The sequence below is a fragment of the Bombus fervidus genome, chromosome 13, assembly GCF_041682495.2.
Source record: "Bombus fervidus isolate BK054 chromosome 13, iyBomFerv1, whole genome shotgun sequence".
Classification (NCBI taxonomy): Eukaryota; Metazoa; Arthropoda; class Insecta; order Hymenoptera; family Apidae; genus Bombus; species Bombus fervidus.
In genome coordinates, this window is record NC_091529.1 from 8347738 (window position 1) to 8369759 (window position 22022).

The 22022-nt window shown below is 37.1% G+C and overlaps 1 protein-coding gene across 4 annotated transcripts in view; it reads left to right on the forward strand.

The window, feature by feature from the left end:
* The window catches only part of Rap1 (RAS oncogene family member Rap1), a 74088-nt gene that overhangs the window by 32078 nt on the left and 19988 nt on the right, over positions 1 to 22022 (forward strand). For 2 of the 4 annotated variants that reach the window (XM_072015122.1, XM_072015120.1), the window contains exon 2: positions 829 to 940. The exons of the other annotated variants lie outside the window; for them this stretch is intronic. The gene's annotated coding sequence lies outside the window, so the exon portion shown is untranslated. The remainder of the gene's footprint in view (positions 1 to 828; positions 941 to 22022) is intronic. 4 annotated transcript variants of the gene reach the window in all.

Sequence of the window (22022 nt, forward strand, 5' to 3'; positions counted from 1 at the left end):
TCTTGTTCTAACGAGAAAACAGTCGTCGTGCAGCCGCGTCGTCAAACGCGCGCACGTTCGTATAAAGTAATATGAGCGAACGCCATTTTCGTAAGCGACAAATTGTCGCCAGTGTGCGCGAAGCCTTATTGTCGACTTTAGTCCACGCTCGTACGGAAGAGATTAACGCTAGAGCTACCACACAAAGGAATAACATAATGAATTTTTTTTTTTTGTTATTTATTCAAAATTAAAATAATTTTGTATCGTGGCTACTTATACCAATACCAGTGAAAATAACTGGCACTTGACAAAGCGTAAAAGGTTTACCGAACTCGAATAAACCAGTTTCCTCGTTTTGTGTAACTTTCAACACGTTTTTAGAATTTTTACCGCCTATCGTTCGATACGATGGTGTCGATTATCAGGAAAATTTCAGATCGATCACTATGCTTGACACTAGAACCACCGCATCAGCCGAAATGACTGGTTTGACAACTTTTTATAAACGTGCCAACTCTCGTTCAGGGATCATATTCCCAGATGAGTTAATAATACCGAAAATATACTACGTGACATGGAATTCCTTTTGTAAGAAAGCTACGATCAAAAAAATATTACGTATTTTTTATAGATCAATTATTTTGACTGGTTTTATACTGGTCGATAGTTCCAGCGTTAAAATGTACTTCATTTGAAATATCCTTTAGCTCGGACATCTTTACAATCTTGGTGTCTTTCAACGCGACTATCCATTTTTCAGCTTTATCTCGCTTTTCAGAGCATTTAACAAGGAAAGGGTTCTTAAACGCCAGATTTCCTCATGTGCTTCTATTGTTCTCGTTTCAGAGAAGTGGCGTTGCGTGAATTAGCAAGAAGGGGGTGCAAGGTTGAGCGGCGGTACTCGACTCGAATATTCTTGTAGTGGCTCATCGATTGCGTTTCCCTGGATTTTCTGACGGTGAGTCTTCCAGCGAATTTTTTCCACCCACTTGTCCCACCCTAAAATTAACAACGTGTTATTCCACTCTTGCTCTGTCGTATACAAACATATAATCTTTACGTGAGACCTTCGCTAAATACTAAATTTCAGTATATTATATTGTATATATACAGTGTCGTGAATAATTTTGTAATTATTCAACCCTTAGATTTTTAATTTTATTTTTTAATTTTTTATTATATGTATAATTTTTTTAATTTATATATTTATAATATATTTTTTAATTTTATATTATAATGTATAAAAAAAGAAAACTAAAGATGCGGTAGACACAAATATTATTCTTTCAAAGTCTGGACAAAATCAAATTCTTTTTTAAATTATGTAGTTTGTTGTTTGCGAAAAACTATAAACCCAGTGTTAATATCGTTACGCCTTTATCCAATATTCAGTGAAATTTGTCTCCATTTCTGATTACTTCTATTAATCTGTTGGCCACGCTATCCACTGATCTTGTTTAAAGTTTCGTTTCGAATATCCGCTCACGTGGATTTTATTCTTTCTCTAGGTTCGACCATATGTTTTATAGGTGGCCTGATCGTAAACTTTCCTTGTTAGAATTCACCCACAGGTTCCTGATCGCGTTCAGATCGGCATCCGATGCTGGTCACGGTAATAATTCTATTCCGAAATCTTTGCCGTAGCAATTGTACGAATAGCAGCATTGTCTCGTTGAAGAATCGTCCCTTCAATCTCAGTTATTAAACGCAATAACTCGCCACGTAATATCTCCTGATGTTCTATAGTATTAAGTAAATTTAGTTCATAGTTCTAAGTAAATTTCTATAGTATCAAAAAGAAAAAGAAAAATTTCGCTTAGAATATCCAGGCATGATCAGTGGTACGTTGGAAATATCGAGGAAATAACGCGGAAAGCATGTTCGAAACTATAATTATTCGCAGTGCTGTGTATCGTACAGATTTTTTGAACGAACATTAATTGGTTAGTTATTAGGAAACTCGTAATACAGTAGAACTTGGTTCATATGAAACTGACGGGAGACAAGTTAGTTCGTATAATCAGGTCGCTCGTATAATAGGAGTCCATCTATTTCTCCCTATGACCTATTTCCACCTGTGATTTTTTGCTCGTTTAATAGGAGTTCGTGTTCGTACGAGACATAAGAGGATTCCACGAAACATTTCCTCCCAAATAACGTTTAATAACGTTGCAAACTTTTAGCAACTGCGAATTGTATCATACGACGCGTGGTCAGCTTTTTGTGATAAACGTTCGTACGCATTTGCGACTGTTTTTACAGGGTGGATGTGGTAAAACGTGTAAAAAAAGTCGTGAAACGATTAGTTTGCAACAGAGTACGAATCTCGTATTAAACCGAGGCAAACAATAGAAAAAGCAATTCAGTCGGTTAGCTGTTTTTGACGAGTATACTCGTCAGTATGATCGACGAGTATACTCGTCAGTATGATCGACGAGTGTACTCGTCAGTATGATCGAAGAGTGTACTCGTCAGTATAATCGACGGATATACTCGTCATGAAGAAATGACAACATTCTGCGTTACGACGAGTATACTCGTCGTGCGTAAAAAGTAATCACAATTTGCCGTTTAAATTGCAATTTAGTAATGGCAGTAAATTGCAATAATAGAATTGAAAAATAAAACAGTCATTCGGTTACGACTTAATTCCATATCGTAAGAGTTACACATACTCTGTGTTTGACGAGTATACTCGTCGTCACTTACTTTTTGCCATACATCTAAGGTACGCGCAATAGCCAACTGGTTAAAACATAGAGGCGCGTTCGATGACGACGTTTTACTCGATAAACGCACGAAGGGGAAGGTAACGCGTTAAGGGAAATGGGAAAAAATACTTTTCCCAAAGATTAACATTTTAGTCATCGTTACTTTCCATATTATTATTGTACGAGCACGTATTACAAGTTTTCTGATTAACGGCGAAGAGGTCACTTTCGTCGTTCGAAGCATCGTTCGACCGATCTGACCGGTTTGTATCAGTCGCGTCGATGTACGCTCTTTCCTTTGATAATTCTCCGTAACAAGCCGTACGAGTTTCTAAATCCCTTTGAAATCGCGTTAAACGTTCAAGATTGGTATCGTTTACGATGGAACGATGAAACGCGTGAAAAAAGAAAAACAAGCGGGACGTGTAAGAGTTAATAACATAATCAATAACATAAGAGTTAAAAAGAACGTGTGGAAGTGAATAAACCGTTTAAAATAAAAAGGCCGTGTTAAAGTGAATCGCGTAGAGGAAGAAAGGTGCCGTGTAAAAAGAGTCCCACAGGTGTACGTAATATGGTGGATTGACGCTGAGCGGCAGTTCAGGTGATAGAAGCTCGGCTAATGTTCAGGTAATCAGCCGACGCTAAAATTTCGTTCGTGTAAACCAACTTCCATTGTGTATTTTCGAACGTATCGAATGTTAGATGGGGTGGACGAGTAATACGTCAACGGTGGGGGGAGGGGGGGTTACTAGATAGATGGAGCAGATTGTTCGAAATTAATGGGACGCTATCGTGTTTCTAGGAATAGATAATATTTGAAATTACATAGTTAGCACTTCGACGAATTCTGTACTTTGATATGACAGCAGTAAGATTTCGAATAATGTATTTATGTTTCGTACGATATATACGTTGATCTCGGAAGACGATAGTGGCGAGTGTTAACCTAACCTAACCTCGTCAGGCTTCGAACTTTCATTCGAAATTGTCCATTCGTTGTTGCTTCTTTCGCTCGTCCAACTTTACATAAATTCTTGCATTAACGAAGATTGAGAAACTGATCAATCGGCTAACAGAAGAATTTACATAAAGTTAGACGAACGAAAGAAATACGAACGAAGGTACAATTTTAAATTAAATGTTGAAGCCGATCGTTCGACCGGGTCTGGTAAGGTTAGTGTTAACTAAATGATTAACCATAATTATATTACTAAACTATAACTGTGTATAGCCAATAATTTGGTTAATTGTATTTATTAATTCAATTATATTATTAACTAAATATTACGATCATACCTTCAATATTATACATATTTCTTTGTATCATATTTCGAAGTATCAAACTTGACACAAATGCAGGAAAATCCGCCAAGTAAAGTCAACCCCGAGCCAACTAAATCACCCCCTTACTACTCACGCTTTACGATCCCATTTCGAGCAACCATAATCTGTCCATAAAATCCACTGTGCGTCAATATTTGCGAGGAGGCTGGCGGGTGGCCGGCACAATGAACTCGCTGTAAACCGTCGTTGGCCGAGTATTTATGTTAATTAGAAGCGAGGTCGTCCTTAAAGCAGGGTGAAACACGAGCCTCGAGACGCTCGAAGATGCAATTGGTTGCACTGCAGCGCACTTCTCTGCAAAATAGAATTAATTCCAGTATCTCTCTTTCTCTCTCTCCCCGTATCTCGCTCATTCTACGATTCTCTTCAATCTAGCACGCGTGAAGCATTCTAGAAGCGCTAACGAAGCGGAATTAATGGCAGAACTATCGGTTTTCGCAACTTTCGCGTATCCTTTTACCTAGGGGCAGGAGCTAGTAAACCCTTGCCGCCAAGGTAGTAGCTACGAGTCGATGCCTCGTTCTTCTGATAAGATTAATCGAGTTGCGTCGGTTACACGAGTTTCCTCCGCACTTTTTACGCGTTCCGGGGATGTTGCACACGGTGGAGAATCGACAAGGTGAATTTTTTGTTGATTGAAGACAGCGGAAGGAACACGTATACGTCGTACGTTTGGTTAATTTTTGCCTCTTGGATATAAAAAGAAGATTGTTGTTTTACATAGATTTCCCATTCCTCTTCTCGTTCGATCTCGATGTACGCTGGAGGAGGAAGAAATATAGAGATATCTATTAGATGACAGGTTTTAAATTACAAATTATTGTTCATTGTTAAATGTTACGGAGGTACGTAATCTCTCGTTCGCAACCTCTTGCCACCATTTTCCACAAAGACGTTACGCCGTCGCTGTGAAGCTCAACGCGTAAAAAACTGTCAAGAACCCAGGCGTTCGCATGGCGTAAGTCGGTTTTTCTAGCGGACGTCGATCGCGTCCAAAAGACCGGCGCAATGCCAGCGAACGTTGAAGCTGTTCCGGGAACTGATGGAGCACGGTAACAGTCGGCGAAATTTGCTCTAAACTTGATACATTACTTCGTGGAAGTATGGCTTTTCCTCCGTGGGAGAGAGAGAGAGAGTCAGAGTTCCACAAAATCGCGACCATTTAAAGAGACGTTAGGAGGACGACGTTTCAACAGCGACGAACAAGTGGAACAACTCGCGTGCAATTAGCTTCCGACCTGGCCCTCCGCTTTCACCGAAGCTGTGGCGAAAACATTGTGGCAATTCGATGCCGAGGCAACAACAACCCAATTCCTACTTTCTGAAACGTCTTATCGAAATACAAAGTTACGAACAGAGTCTTTACAAAGAAGATCTATGTCATTTGATCCTCGTACTACGCGTAACGCTACGTATAATATACGTCTCCTTGTTGATACAGTAGAACCTCGTTTATACAAAAAATTCAGACCCAACCTCACACATACAAACTCCTAAGCGAGCCTTTATTACCTAACACGAGGATCACTGATGTATTTTGTTCTTACGTTTATATATATATTGCATTTCACGAAGTCCTGCGTGTGTGGCCGAGGAGAAGCACCAACGAGCTCACTCTGTGGCGTAAACAAAAGCGTGAACCGCGAGTTTCTTTGTCACCTTATATCTGCAGCATTTATATATTTGTATTTGTATATATATATATATACACACACACATACAAAAATTTATCGCACGACATATTGTTGGGTAAACTGATACGTGCCGTTTCTATAGTTACCATCGCGAAACCAAAGATCGTGTAATCGTGAAAACGAATTAGACAAACTCGGTTATCCGAACGGCAGTCTCTCGTATCCGAACTTATAACGGGTGGGGATAGCCGGTGAGCCTCTCTTATCCGAACTTACGGATAAACGAGTTTCTTCTACCTGTTGTAGTTGGCTGTTCTCGCGTCAGTCTCACAGTATTTCAGTCGAGTTTCTCTTTTCGTTCTGTTCTCTTTGGTCCTTGGAGCAAAAAACTGTGTCAATTTCGTGTTTGCCTTTGCACAATTTGTTAGTTGGCATTTTCTTCGTATCTTCGGTTTTTATCGTTATCAGTTTTGTCCATTCCATGTTCCTCGATATGGTCGGACTTATTAACGCGAATAACCGTAGCTCGGCGTTCTGGAAATGCGAAGAGCGACCGGATAAAACGAACAGAATGGAATACGTGCGTTGTTTCTCTATATTTTTGTATGTAAGAAGGTTTTCATTTTCATGGCCCCTCTTTGCCTGTCTGTGACCCGATGCGAACACGTGCACGCGTACGTCGGATGTATCGCAGGATTCTCGCGTTTCATAACGCGCTTTTCAATGCCGTGGAAATTCCCCCGAGCAAGACGAACGATAAACGAGAGATCGCTGCTCGAGAAAATCCTTCCTCGTGCGGTACTTAGCCCGTGACCTTTTCTAAGATAAATCCGTTTCTGTATACGATTCTACTGTATATCGTCGTTTTATTCAAACTGCGTTGCTCGATATTCCCTATTCACAGATTCGAATAATTTCTTTCGCAGTAATTTCCCTGTAAACGGTATTCGAACGGAAATTTTGTTCCACCAGAAGATTCTCTTATCATAACGTTATACGGTATCAACGTATCGTGTCGATTAATTCAGAAAATTCATCTCCAATTCTGAGAAGGTTAAAAATTAAGATCTGTATAATTTGAACGTTCATTTCTCCTTGAAATAATCTCCGAATAAATAAACTTCGTCCCATAGCGATATTTATTGTTGCTTTAAAAATTTCTCGGACATTCGACGAAAATTTAGGATACTCGAACCAATTTCTTCTTTTTCTTTTTACCATTCTCCATTCGTTACGTGTCTCTGGATTTACTTATAATCGATTTAAATCGATGTCTTTCATGGCCATTCGGTCCATAAGTCAATCGTGCTCGTCCAATTTTACAAATACAAAAATCGACGTACTTGAAAATCTCGAAATAAAGAACAAATTACTGTATATACATATATATATGTTATATTTGAAAATGGCTTATATATAAAAAAATAAGAAGCAATTCATTTCCGCAATTAATATGTTTTTGAATATGCAAATATTTCGCGATAAAATCGTTGGTACACAGGGATGATGAAAAATTGGCGTGGACAGGGCAGAGGAAAATCCGGCGAGATCACATAATTCTCGAAGTAATTTCTATTACGCGACGGAAATTGAATTACTATTCGCATTACAGGCGGTTCGACTTATTCGCTTAGCACCGGCCACCTGACATTTTCTTCTTCCTCGCCTTCTTTTTCTTCTACTTTTTTATCCTCTCGTGTCGCGGAAATAAATTGCACTTACTAAGTGCTGCAGGAAGTAATTTTTCCGCTAATATATCGTACAGTTATCGTGATATATTCGCCAGATAAGTTACAACCGTGATAAGAGGAGGTTGAAAGGGGGCGAAAATGTGGAAACGAAACGTTCTTGATTCATAATGAATAAGGATAGGATGTCAGAAATCTCGAATGAAAAATGTTGACTTTATTATCGGGGAATTTTATAATTTGCTTAATGATCGGTTAAACGTAGATTAAGGCATTCTTGATTCACGACGAAGCGCCGGATATAATGGGAGAAATCTCGAATAAAATATATTTATTCGATGATTGGAGAGTTTTACAATTTGTTTTAACGATGGGTCAAACAGATTAAGAGATTCTTAATTCATAGCAAATTGCGTACGTAAGATAAGAAGACTATGACGTGGGAAATTTTGAGTAAAAAAACTCGCAGTCAATTATTTCTGACAGAATTGAAACGAGAATTTGATAATTTGTCCGACGATGAGTTACGACGTACGTAAGATAAGAAGATTATGACGTGGGAAATTTTGTGCAGAAAATCTCGCAGTCAATTATTTCTGATAGAATTGAAATGAAAATTTGATATTTTGTTCGACGATGGGTTACGACGTACGTAAGATAAGAAGACTATAACGTGGGAAATTTTGTGCAGAAAATCTCGCAGTCAATTATTTCTGATAGAATTGAAATGAAAATTTGATATTTTGTTCGACGATGAGTTACGACGTACGTAAGATAAGAAAACTATGATGTGAGAAATTTTGAGTAAAAGAACTCGCAGTCAATTATTTCTGATAGAATTGAAACGAGATTTTGATAATTTGTTCGACGGTGAGTCACGACGTATGTAAAATAAGAAGACTGTGACGTGGGAAATTTTGAGTAAAAAAACTCGCAGTCAATTATTTCTGATAGAATTGAAACGAGATTTTGATAATTTGTCCGACGATGAGTTACGACGTACGTAAGATAAGAAGACTATAAAGTGGGAAATTTTGTGCAGAAAATCTCGCAGTCAATTATTTCTGATAGAATTGAAACGAGATTTTGATAATTTGTTCGACGATGAGTTACGACGTACGTAAGATGAGAAGACTACAACGTGGGAAAACGTAGAAAAACTCGCAGTCAATTATTTCTGATAGAATTGAAATGAAAATTTGATAATTTGTTCGACTATGAGTCACGACGTATGTAAAATAAGAAGACTATGACGTGGGAAATTTTTGATAGAAAACGTGCGACGTTGGATAATTTGGTAATTTGTTTAAGGATTAATGAAATAGCCGAGGAAAGTTTTATTTCATAGCGAAGATGTCATGGTGTAAGATAGTTTGAAAAAGAAATCGGTCAATGCATAATTTCATAATTTGTTTTACAATCTATTAAACAGATCGAGGAATCATATAATTCTTGAAGTTTTTCCAGTTTATCAGTTTTTCTTCTTAAAGTAGACAGACAAAAGTATCGGAACTTTGGCAATTGAAACGTTGATTCAATTATCGAAGAGTTCGATAATTTGCTAATAGTGAATGAAACAAATTAAGAAGTTCGATTTTTCTCCCGATTCTCGAAGTTTGGAGTTTGTAAGTTTCTTCGTGAAGTACTTACAATCGTTTAGTACCTTTTTCTTCTTCTTTTCGAATTAGTATGAGTTACTTAGTAGATTTCTTTAGTCTTCAGAAATCTGGAGAAATTACATAGTTCAACCCTCCAATCCCAAGAAACAATTCGATTTCTGTTTTCGTTCTCAGCTTTAAAGTTCTTGATGATCTTTCATTTGCCTGCTTTTCTTTTCCTTTTTTTTTTTTTCTTACAGGATAATTATGCGTTTTTTGACAAAATTTCATCGCAGAAAATCCGAACAAATTCTACGATAAAAAATTTCTTTGTTTGTTTATAAACACGATATTATATAACATGTACGTATACTTTCTATCTACTTACTAACATAACAAATATTTGATCATCTTATTCCGTTCCTCGTCAAAAATTTTAAAAAACCCTCGTCCTTCGAGTTTCAAAAAATCGTCAACTTTCCTCCTTTTTTTTTTTCATGTATTTTACTAGGAAATTGTTTTATCGATTAATTGTTCGTCAACAGGCTTTGAATCCGTGGTATTAATAAAAAAAAAAAAAAGAAAAAATGGAGAAGAATTAGATAATATCGATTTGACCCAGTGTAATCGGAGGTTTATATTAGAATAGGGGTTTGAGGTACCGTTCAAGGTCTCGTTTTCATGAAACTTTAGTGACACGGTTCGATGGTTCGGCGTGGTCTTTATGAGCTCTAATTTCGGATGCAGTGCGATTCGATGCCCATTGTGATTTTTCTCAGCGACTTTGGTAAGTTTATACGACCAAACTTTTCCCTTTTGTGTTAAAATCCAATGACGGAGAACTTTCGACTTGAAAGTAAACCGAAAATTTAGCATATTATTATAGAACATTCGATTTTACGTACCTGAGCGTACATTGATCTTGGATATTTAAATTTATCACATCTATTCAACAACTATTCGCAACACTATAATCTTTAATATCAATATTCTGGTCAATTTGTCTTTTTTTTTTCATTTTTTTCATACGTCTTCTCATTCCATAGAAACGTAGCTGTTTCGGTTAGTTTCTTGAATTTTCGAGTTGATACGCTTGATATACTGTATACGTGTGTGTGCTTGCGCGTGTGTGTAGGTATCGCATTCCTCCGTATGAATCGCGTGTGTTCGATCCTCGAAAGCTACCGTCAAAATATGCTTTCATCTCCGGTTTCCAATTCATCAGGTTAAAAAACCAAACATCGCCAGGAAAAAAACACGAGAGCGAAAGAGGACAAAATCAGGACTGTTGACAAATCAATAACGAGTATCAGCAGGCCATATATAAAATGAAAAATATAGAGAAGAAAAGAAAAAAAAAAAGAAAAGAAAAAAAAAGATGTTTGCTATTTCTTGTAGCAAAGGATGTCGTGACTGCTTTATTAATTAATATACTTTAGAAAACTTGTGCATAGTTCTACATAGTACGTATATTTATTTTATAGCAAAATTCAAACTGAAATAGTCTGAGGCTGAAGTCAGACCTTCATTCTAAATTCGAAGAACGTTTCAGGCCAAGAAATGACACTGATTTTCATTTTTTACTTCCTTTTTCTCTCCAGCTAAATATAAAGTAATAATTAGTACAGGGAGAATGAGACGAAGTTGCGAAGAAGACCTACTAATAATATTACAAAAGCGAATGTCTAATAATTTTTTCACAGGTAGAATCTTTTCTCAAAATACTCAAATTTAACCGCCATTGGAAACCCTGTAAAGTACGTACACGTGAAAATTCACATTCTTCCATAGGATAACTGTATACTGTACACCGGTATGGCGGACGAAATAGAACTTCTTTGTACGAGATTTAGGGAACAAACTGTACGAGTGAAAGATTCCATGGAGAATTCCAAGAAACACCATCGTTTTACGTATAATACACATATACCATGCAGAATAACTATCATCGATAATACATATGTAATAACGTAAACGCTTGGTGTAAATAAGACGATCGATTCTGGAGAATCGGAGTTTCGTGAATAAATTAAATTATATACGATAACAGTTAGTAACAAATCTACTACAAATTTGACCTGGAAAATTGAGAATCGATTTTCCAAGTTCTAAATTACCGTTCTTCTCTCGTGATCTAAGCTATTCGGTAAAATGGCTGCCGGTAAAACAAAGCAGAAGTAAAAACATCGTTCGGCGGGTAGTTTGAATTCTATAGAATTTATCACATATATTACAAATAACAAATAGCGGTTACCGTTAATGTAAAAATGCGGCGAACCATTGCGGATGTACGAAACTCCGAGTTTTCACGAGGCCGCGCACATCTCTCCCCCTGGCCGCGCTTCCTCACTCTCCTCCCTAACCAGAAGCAGAGTTTCGCGCACCAGCGATAACGCCGCAGAAATCATTTGTAGATGGAAAAATGGACGACGAGAGGCGGCTCTTCGCTTTGCGCACTTGCCTTACGGACGCCCAAGCCCAGTCCCTGTGACACAGTTTCGCACAATAGAGCAGTCCGCCGCTTTCACCCTCCCGATCCACGCCCACCCTCTCGTTCTTTCTCGGCTTCTTAGAGGCCCACGCGGCCCCGACGTTCATTTTTAATCGTCCTTGCCTCTGCAGCCTAGCGATTTTCGTCGATATTAAACATCGCCAGATAGAAACAACGGGACAATGGAGGGGCAGCGGCAGGAATCGAGACGTCTAATTGGATAACGACCACGTCCCACAAAAGGGATGGATGGGGTGGGTGGGTGAGGATGGCTTCGGGGTTGTTTCGAAGGCCGAGCTTCTCGTTCGTGGATCAGGGACGACGAACAGGAGTTTGAAAGAGAAGTTTGGTCAACGGTGGATGAGACGGATTTTTGAACAGTTTTATTACGGCAGCGAACAAAGAGCCTTTTTTTTTCTTCTGTGCAAGCAGAAGTTGACGGTTTGTTCGGGTGTTCGGTTACGGTGGTTGCCGTAGCCGTTTCGATTCTGTGTACGTATGAATACGAACGTACGAATTACGTGGATGGTTTTTTGTTGCGGAGTGTCGGTCTTCTTTCTCGGAAACAGCGGAGTCGATTACATCGATAAGCGAAGTAGTTGCTGGGGCGATTAAAGAAAGAACTTCTCCTCTTTCTTTTTTGCTTCTCTTTTTTTTTTTTGTGGAAATACGATTTTTCGGGGTATTTTGTCATGCTGGATGATGTAGCTGTTTCTTGAAGTACCATGAATTACGATGGATGGTTTTATTAGAGGGACGTTGTTCGATGTTTGTTTCTCTGGGAGAGGTGAAGTTGATGGTATTAGTAAATCGAGCTTACTGTCGTAGTAAGTTGTTGGGGTAGTCAAGAACGAATTTCTTTACTTTTACTTTTTTTCTTCTTTTTCTTTTTTCTTGGTGGAAAGAGGAGTTGCCAATTCCTTTGAGTATTTTATTCTATTGGATGATTGTATTAGAGAGTATTGAGTTAGACGTACGAAGATTTTGAGACGGTTTTAGTTTTTTAATAAGAAGAGCAGCGGTGATTTTTAGCTAGTTCCATCGTGGCAATTCGTTCGAAGAATTTCTTTCTTCTTTTATGAAAGAAAATGTTGACGATTTCTTTAGGTATTTTATTATAGCGCATAGCGTACTTGTTCCGCTAGTACTCGTCGTAAATTACGGTGGATAATTTTGCTACAGTTTGTTCGCTAGGTACAAAAATATGTCGAGGTGCTTTCGGTTTTATAGAAAGAGACAGCAATGATTTTTAGTCGCTTTTACGACAGCACGATGTTCTTTCGAGTTAGCAAAGAAAATATCTTTTTCTCCTCATGGAAGTAGAAATTGACAATTCCTTTGGCTGTTTTATTACGATGCACGATTTTATTAGGAAACGTAGAGTTAAATGTGTCAAGATTATGATTTCCAATTGTTTATAAGAATTTATTTTTTAAAAGATGACTCTTTTGTTGAATGGTATACTTGTTTTGGTTATATGGTACTATACTATAATTATAGAGGATAATTTTACTAGCTGATGTTGACAAACATACAAAGAAATTGCGATGGTTTTATTTACTAGAAAAAAATTGCAGTCGATGTTAATTCCCTTTCTTTGAATAATTTTTAGAGGCATTTCATTACATTTCTATCTTGTAGATACACGTACGTCAAGTATAGTCGCTTGGAACGGTATAATAACGACCTTGAGCAATTCCATTAGAAAACCACTTTATATAGACTTGTCCTTTTTTTATTCTCATTCAACAATACCCAACAACTACGGATAATTCCTTCTTTCACAATCCTCTACACGCATCCCCCGTAGCGTTACACAAGCATTTATCCAGCTTTAAACATGACGTTCAATTTACCCAACAATTTATAATACACTGTTAAGCTGATTTCTATTTCGATGGAGTTTTCAGCCGCATTTCCCAATACTTGATTCGCCGACCAGTCAATTAACGTTTCAACTATAATTTCGCTGCAGAATCCGTTGCATTCTATTTTTCGTATTCGCGCACGTTGCTCGTGTCGTTTCCATTAGCCATTCCCTGACTAAGAGTCCAGGAAGAAAAAAGCCCGATGATGTTACGTCAGGTCAGGTCAGGTCGCTGTTCTATTACACGTTTAGCTGTTCAAAAAAAAAAAAAAAAAAGAGATTGCATATTGCTCGATAAAAAAAAGGAGGAGGAGAATTTCGTTGAAAGCTGCGATTACAGAGTAAAGAAAAAATGGGAAAACTCAGGCTCGCAATGTTGATTAAGACGTCGTTAGGAATATTTTCTGTGTCCTTTTTAATTATCGACGTATCGGTCTTTCGTAAATTACGTAATTTGTCTTGTCCCGCGATCATAATCATCGCGGAAGATAAACTTTTCGAGATTAATATTTTCGATTGGAATTAACATTCTCCGCAATTCCTTTGTTTTAATACGATCGATACTTTGTAAGGAAGTTTTGCTCTGCTTTATGAGAACAAGAAAACATCAGAGTGTTACTAATAAAAAGATAATTAATAAAATTCTTCGCGGATTACAACGGAATAGAAAGGAATTTTCCTTGGAAGCCGGCAATGCTTTTGATCAAGAAATTAATCCGAATTCTTGTTAACGAAATTTTCTTGAAGCTTTTCGTAAGAAAGTTCTCCTTTGATTTACGAAAATAAGCAACAACGGGTAGTTTTACCGATAAAACGAGGATTCTTTGTGGTCACGAGTTACGATAGAACGAAATAAGAATTTTCTTTGTAGAGTAATGTTCCTAATTCGAAATTTAATCCGAATTCTTTCTCCTAAGAAAGTTTCGCTTTGCTTCGATAATAAACGGCCGAGCAATGGAACGTTAACGTCTCGTGTTTACAAATTAAAAAGAAGAAACAGTATTGGTCGAGGCGAAAGAAACATGGAGTTTCTACGATTTCACAAAGAGAAGGATGTCGCAGAGAAGGGACGTCGAGCGAAAAATAGCGACGAAAGTGTCGAGCGAACGATAAAATTAGCCAAACTTCGGTTCCCTTCGAAAGCACAGCAGCGCAGTTTAACGTTGGCTCCTCTCGAATTCGCATCGTCAATTATTTCAAATAATTACGAATATCTGGAACAATATTTCAATCGTACGAGACCGATATTCGCTTGTGAAAGATAAAACGTACGATTGATTAAAATCCCTTGATGGTTGAACGAGAATTTTGTTTTTCCACAGCTGGAAATCGAAAAAGACGAGTTACAGTAATTCCCTTTCGTCGTTGTAAATACGAATGTAATAATACATTTGTTAAATATTATCTGTTAATAACTGATTAATAAGCGATGTATCAATGACATATTTTTAAAACGAATGAAATGTCTGTTACTAATATTACGAATTAATTATGAATATTGTACAGTGGCTGATAGAGGGAAATTAATAAAATAAAAAGCATCAAAGGCACAGCATAATTCTGCAAAGGGCAACGAATAAAACATACAACAGAATAGATGACTATGATGTAGCTTTTACTTTGAAAGTTACTAAAGTTCGAAGTGTATCGATTTGAAGCTTCCTTTCATCCGCCGCAGTGTAACTCGACAATAATCATAAACTGTAAACAAATTAAAATATCTATATAATAGGTTAAAGCCTCGTTTAATATAGGCCAGTTCAAGAAGGTCTAAAAATATAAGCGATTCTAAGATTAACGAAGCGTCAAATTCTCTGTGTCGAAGAAAAGAAAAGAAAGAAGAAAAAAAAAAATATATAAGAAAACAGCTAAGGAACAGGCGAAATAGAATTTGTTCGTAAATTGTAAATAAAATTTCACGTGGGATTTTTTGAAATACCCGCCAAAGTACGATAGATGGAAACATCGCTTAAAGTTTAAAGAAAAATCCGAAAATTCGAAAGGTTTCAAATTGAACGAAGCGTCAAATTCTCTGTGTCGAAGAAAAGAAAAGAAAGAAGAAAAAAAAAAAATATATAAGAAAACAGCTAAGGAACAGGCGAAATAGAATTTGTTCGTAAATTGTAAATAAAATTTCACGTGGGATTTTTTGAAATACCCGCCAAAGTACGATAGATGGAAACATCGCTTAAAGTTTAAAGAAAAATCCAAAAATTCGAAAGGATTCAAATTGAACGAAGCGTCAGATGTTCCGTACAAGATAAAAAGAAAAGTAGCCCAAAAAAAGAAACAAGGTGAAGCAAAATTTGTTCATAAATCATAAATTTCCCCCGTAGAATTTTCGACGTGTGTGTCAGAGTATAATGGATTAGAGCCGCGTTCAAAATAGGCCGATCTAAAAAAAAAAAAAAATTCTAAACATTGTCCGCGTCAAAGAAAGAGGAAAACAGCTAAAAACAGAGGTGAAAACTCGTAAATAAAATTTCACGCGTGATTTTCATCGGCGAACTTTCGACGCGCGTGCCAGTGTCGCGCGATATTTTCCATCGCGCTTCACCGTCGAAAAACAATAGTTGGCCGCGCAATTAGCGTTGCGCCGTTTTTCTTTCGCGTTATTCTCGAAACCAATTAACGGTCCGTTGATTCGGCAACCGCGTATTATGAGCTCGAAAAGGCCGATAAAGCGGCCCCGATACTCTCGACCACGCGAAAACTGCTGGCCAATCCCCATCCCTTAGACCGACCGTTATCGCAGCAAAAAGTGAAATACTTAAAACGACAGACGTATTTGGTTATCCCAAAAGTTTGGATTCTTTCTTATACAAACAATATGTCTCTTCTTAGAATGCGTCTTCTTAGAAAGCTGAAACCTAATCCTTCGAACGTTGCGATCTTTATCTCGATAGAACAAAATGGATCACACGTAATTCAATGGAATAATATACGAGAAAAAATTGTTGTTCATCTATCGTTTCCTTGTAAAACGAAAGATACTTTTAGAATAACCTGTTAATTGAAAAACTATCGGACCAACGATGTTTCAGTGGGAGAACGTTCGATTATACCGACACGATATTATTACTGGCGGAAAACAGTGGTTGTCGAGGAATTCGGTTAATTGAATCGATTTCCTAATTTGCACGGGGCACACGAGGTCCCACGATGCGATGGATCGTCGTGAGTTCAACAATGAAATTTAATTTTAATATTTGGAATTTTGGCGAGCTGTCGAGGCTTGAACAGTGTATTGCCAGTCGATGTGTGGAAATTGATAATAACGTTTATAATTCAGCGGGGGAGATGTTTGAGGGAAATACGAGCGCAGTTGATTTTGCAGCTCGATAATAGAACATGGAGTTTTGATTTGCCATTTAGTTGGAATATTTGAAGGTCGAGGGGAAAATACCTATTTATCGGGAGTTAAAATTGGAATTTAATAATAAAATTTATTTATGCGTTTCTACGTAAACTGATATGGAAATTTTCCGAGCTCGAACAAAATATCGCAAGTGGTGGTTAGGGTCTTTCTCTAACGAAGAAGCAAATTTATTTTCAACTCGCAGTCCGGCGAGAGTTTTAGGGCACGAGCGAAATGTTGAAAGTCAAAGTGGCAGTTTAATAACAAGCAACATGTAAATTTAATTTATAATTTATAATTTATAATATCAAGGATATTTGAGATTCAAAGGGAATATCACGACTCGATATTCGTGCCTCGTAATAATATTTAATTCGAGTTTTTTATTTAACCAACGAATTTGACATTCGAGTAAAACACGTAGTTAACATCGGCGATTAATAATGAAGTCTGGTTTTAATGTACGTAACGCGACGAAAGTTTGAAATTCGCGTATAATATCAGAAGTGAGTGTACATTTGGAAATAAAATCCAATTATAATTTGCAATTTGGTGAGCATCACTCAACCAAGGTATATATTGCAAACTGAAGTGGAGATTCAGTAGGAAAATTTAATTTTACTTTGTAATTTAACAACGATGTTTATGAACATATTTATCTCAGCCAATGGATCGTGAACGTCACGAATGAAGTTGAAATAATAAAATTGAACTCTCTTGGCTCGAATGTGGCTTCCATGTTGAGATTTGCCGCTGCAACATGTTTATAACTCGAGTCGCCATCATAGTATTTATGTTATCGAAGCTTCGAAATTGTAAGGTAGCAGAAATTGGTGTTGCGATTTGCTATTGTAATTTAATGTTGTAACATGATATTGTACACTGGTGTATGGTTTCAACGTAGTTCAATGTTGTGAGTCAGTGGTGTAATTTGATATTAAGCGACAAGGTTCGAGTTAGCGTCAGAAACTAGTGTTGCAAACGTGACATTAAAATGCTCTTCTTTCGAATTTTAGTCCAATTTAACATCGGACTATTGGGACTTGATGTTGTAATTTTTAATTTAATTGTAACACAGATTCAACGTTGACGCATGTTCTTATTAAAAGTCTAACGATGAATTATCCTCATTGACAGCTACTGCTCAACTTCGCCTTGTTGTGTCGTAATCCACCCTTCTAACTTAACATTGCGACTCACGTTACAACTCTGTTTCAACGTTGAACGCTAGATTAACTTAATGTTAGGTCTCAACTCGAGAATCCTCAAGGACTAGTGGCAGAACTTCACGTTGCAACTTGGCATAATTGAATGAAAAATAAAGTAGCACAACCAACGTTGAAATTTTCTTTTTATTTCTTTGAATTTTCATGTTTCCAACGCATCGTTGTCATCTTGGTACTGCAATTTTGGTTTTCAAAAGTTTCAAAATGTTTTTATTGTATTTATAACTTCAGTATGTAATGCAAAAATGTACAAGCGGATTACATCTTCTTATATATGCGTGTTTCAACCAACTTATAAACAAATATTGTTATTAAAAATTTTGTAATAAAATTCTCGCCTTATTGTTTATTATCAGACTGCAAAATCATGTTTTTACGAATATAATGGAAAGAGTGGAGTGTACGGAACAAAATTATTTTATCCAATAGATAATGGAAGGAGTATCGCATTTAGGACATTTCGTGCAATTTACTCCGCTAACTTAACATCGTGACCCGAGATTGCGACTCAAATTACGACCTTGCCACAAAGTTGAACAACACTGACTTAACTGAACGTTACATGTCGACGCGTTAACTCAAGAATCCTCGTATCCTTCTTTTTTTGCCTGACCTTTTTATCTGACTTTCCACACCTTGTTATCGCAAGACAACACACCACTTTCTCCACTTAATTAGCGTCCACGGGGCATCGTTTCGACCTAACTCACGCGACATCCTGATCGCGTTAACTCGTGAAAATTAAACGCCTCTGCGGCGCGATCGATCTTTCAATTTTCACTCGGGAAAATACCTCGGTTTTCCATTGAACATAGTATGACTCTCCACTCAACCAGAGTTCCATGATATAGCGAGGTCTCGTAAATTGAAAAATCAAGTAACAGGGCATCTATTGACGCAATTGACATCCCGTCTGCAGTATTCCACCTTTTTTAACCCTTAACTGCGGCGCCATTGTCGTGTAATAGATGACCAGAACGGTTTCGGGTAAATTCCAACTATTTAGCTTGCGTAATTGTATTATTTAACTTTACATTGTATTTAATTTTTTATTTAACTTTTATTTTAGAATATTTCAAAGCATAGTACCTTCCATAATACTTTGCAGGTAAAAGAATCTTCTACTACTTTCTTTTTTTTAATTATTCGTTCGGCAATATAAACCAATATATTGCGGAAAATATAAATTTACGTGAAAATTCGCGGTCCATTTTGTTACAGACACAATGTTACCAGACACAATGCGCGCGCGCGTGTGTGTATCATATAATCAATTAGCTGTAGAAAATTACCAATTATCGTGGATATAGAAATTTCCTTTTCTTTTTCGTTCGCCGGAAACGGATGCTCGATCGAACGTTTCTAGAGCGTCCAGTCGACAGCGTCATTTTCGTCACTCGACTCTGATGAACCTTGATCAACCTTCATCGCTTTTAATTGAACGCATCAGTGTCAAGATGTGTCCACTGGAGACAATTGCGGCCTTTAAATGCGCTCGCACGCGACCTATAGTTCTCTTCTATTTATAAAAATGAGGGAAAAGAGGAAGGAGAGAATTTCACGTGTCGCGTCACGTGCAAAATTTATCACCAACGCGAGCGTCGTTGTAAACTTCTTGTTTTGCACGTTTTATTGGCAACTAAGTGATTGCGGATTTTGTCATTCGGTGATGTTGCCAATATCAGCAACCACTTAGTCGCCAACTCGATACAAGTTCCTGCGCGTAGTACACGCTAATGTCGTACAACCTAAGCGCAGATTTTTCCGATTAGACTCAAATATTATACTTGCGATTGTTACATCGTACTTCTCATATTTTATACATTTTTCTATTAGATGCAATTCTCGCGATTTTGCGTCTGTAAATTTAATTTTCAAACACATACAAATCCATGAAATCTGATCATAACGGAACCGTGTATTTTTATACGTTCGCGATAAAGTTGAAGATAGAAAAATCAACGAATCGCGCGTAATAATTCGAAAATACAACAAAACATTGGAAATAATGTTACGTAATAGCAATAAATGGCAATGTTCACGATACAATGTACAATATTTGTAATAATACAATATACATACAATAGTAATAATACGATATATAAGATATAGTAATAAGAGTAATATTCATGGCAACGTAAAATATTCAGCTGTTCGTAATTTCTGTGGATGAAACTTTTTACGTAGGTCTCTCGTTAATTTCATTCCGTTGGTAAAAATATGAAATTGCGTAAAAATCCTCGATCTAATAACCAGTTACGAGATATAATTCGTAGCAACAAATACAACACGGTGACAAGAAGCCCGACAATGATACAAAAACGAGACGTTTTACGTTTAAAAATTAGAAATTCTATAAATGTCGCATATTTTGTTATAAATTTTATCGAGAAAGATTCTCGTTGGATCGAGACGAAATGTTGAAAAATATATCGAGCTCGATGAATTTATCACGTGCAGTTGTATGTGAATTGTGGTGTATCGTTGTTGAAGATGATGATGGCAGGGGGGGGATGGTATTGTATAAATTGATTATCTGCCATCTTTTAATTAACGTTCCTCTTCAGGCTGCGCGTTAAATTTTAATAGGCCGAGTATTAGTTTAATTAATTCCTTTGTTTCCCGTTTATCGAGCAAATTTTCTGCGACCCTTTCATTAGCCAGGTTTGTTTATCGGAAGGCAGCTGCTTCTCCGTGCAATTTTATGAATTTTCGTATCTGCAGCTTCCATCGAGGCGAATCAAAGTGGACATGTAATTAATTACTAATTTGCAACGTTATTAACAATCATCTTGTTAACGAGAGATATTGCATCATACGTTATATTCGTTCTCTGTTCGTATTTTAATTGCTTTATGATGCTTCTCGATAGCTAAAAACCTATGAAATATTGCGGAGAAACGTTTCATCTTTCCTCTATGAGTCTCGTCGATTAATCTTTGAAATTCACATTTAAAAAGCAGCTTTCATCATCTCGTATTTCAGATGCCACACACGATTTTTCGCGGTGTATCGAACTTTCGTGTATCTAAATTTTTAATTAACGCCAAACTTGGCTCGACTTTTCCTTTTTTAATATGACGCAGTTTGCTGCGAAACAGGAGGGGTGAATTTTCCCTCCTTAGTACGAAATCAATTTCCGAGAAACCTTAAATGGCAAATACGATTAGCCAACTTGGATTTACATTTAATAGAATCTAAAGTATCGAAAGTTTTTTTACATTTCTCGAATATTTTTATTCCGTTCTTCCTTTGTTTTTTAAATCCCGCCAGGAATTTTCTCCTATATCGAATTTCAAGTAAATTTCAGGTTTTACCTCAACGCACCACCCACTCCTCCCAAAATACACTGTAAATAAATTTTGTATAATATACAGTAATAATAATAATAATAAAACATCTAGAATATCTGTAGTAAATATAATATTTAGTAAACTAAATAGTACAAATGAATATAATAATATAAATAGAAAATATTCACATATAAATATTAATAAAAATAAAATATTTGTATGTAATGTAAATAGAAAATAAATGTAGCGTACGACTCGGATCACAGACTCGGGATGCAACGAATTTTTCACATTTATTGTCTGACAGATTGGTTTCGCGTTGGCGAAAATTTATTCGTCGAAAAGGAGCGTAAAGGACGCGACGGATGAAAAATCAGAGAAAAAGAGCGGATTGAAAATCAGAAATAGCGTGATCAAAGCGATCGTTCGCTAATTGGATGAGAGTGGCGTATCAGCAACAAGTCGACGAGGATCGAGCCACCCCTTTGGCCAACGTCCAAAAAACTTCCCCCCTCCTGACCGGGAAAAATATATCGGTAGCCGCATACACGTCCGCAGAGGACGTTCGACCTGCGACCTAATTTACAATCTACCCCCGCGGCCGAATTTCCAACCGAGACAATTAAAACGTCAACTTTGACGTTTCAACCTTCTTTGTTATTGGTCGAACCGTTCCGAGGATTAGATTTCCCGAGATTCATTTCGGTGCCTATGCGAGTGGAAATTGATTCCTTCCAATGGATGTTTGCAGAAATTAGGGTGTTTTAGGGCGAGTTAGAGAGATGTTTGATGCGAGAATTATTGAGGGAAATACAACATTCGTCGAG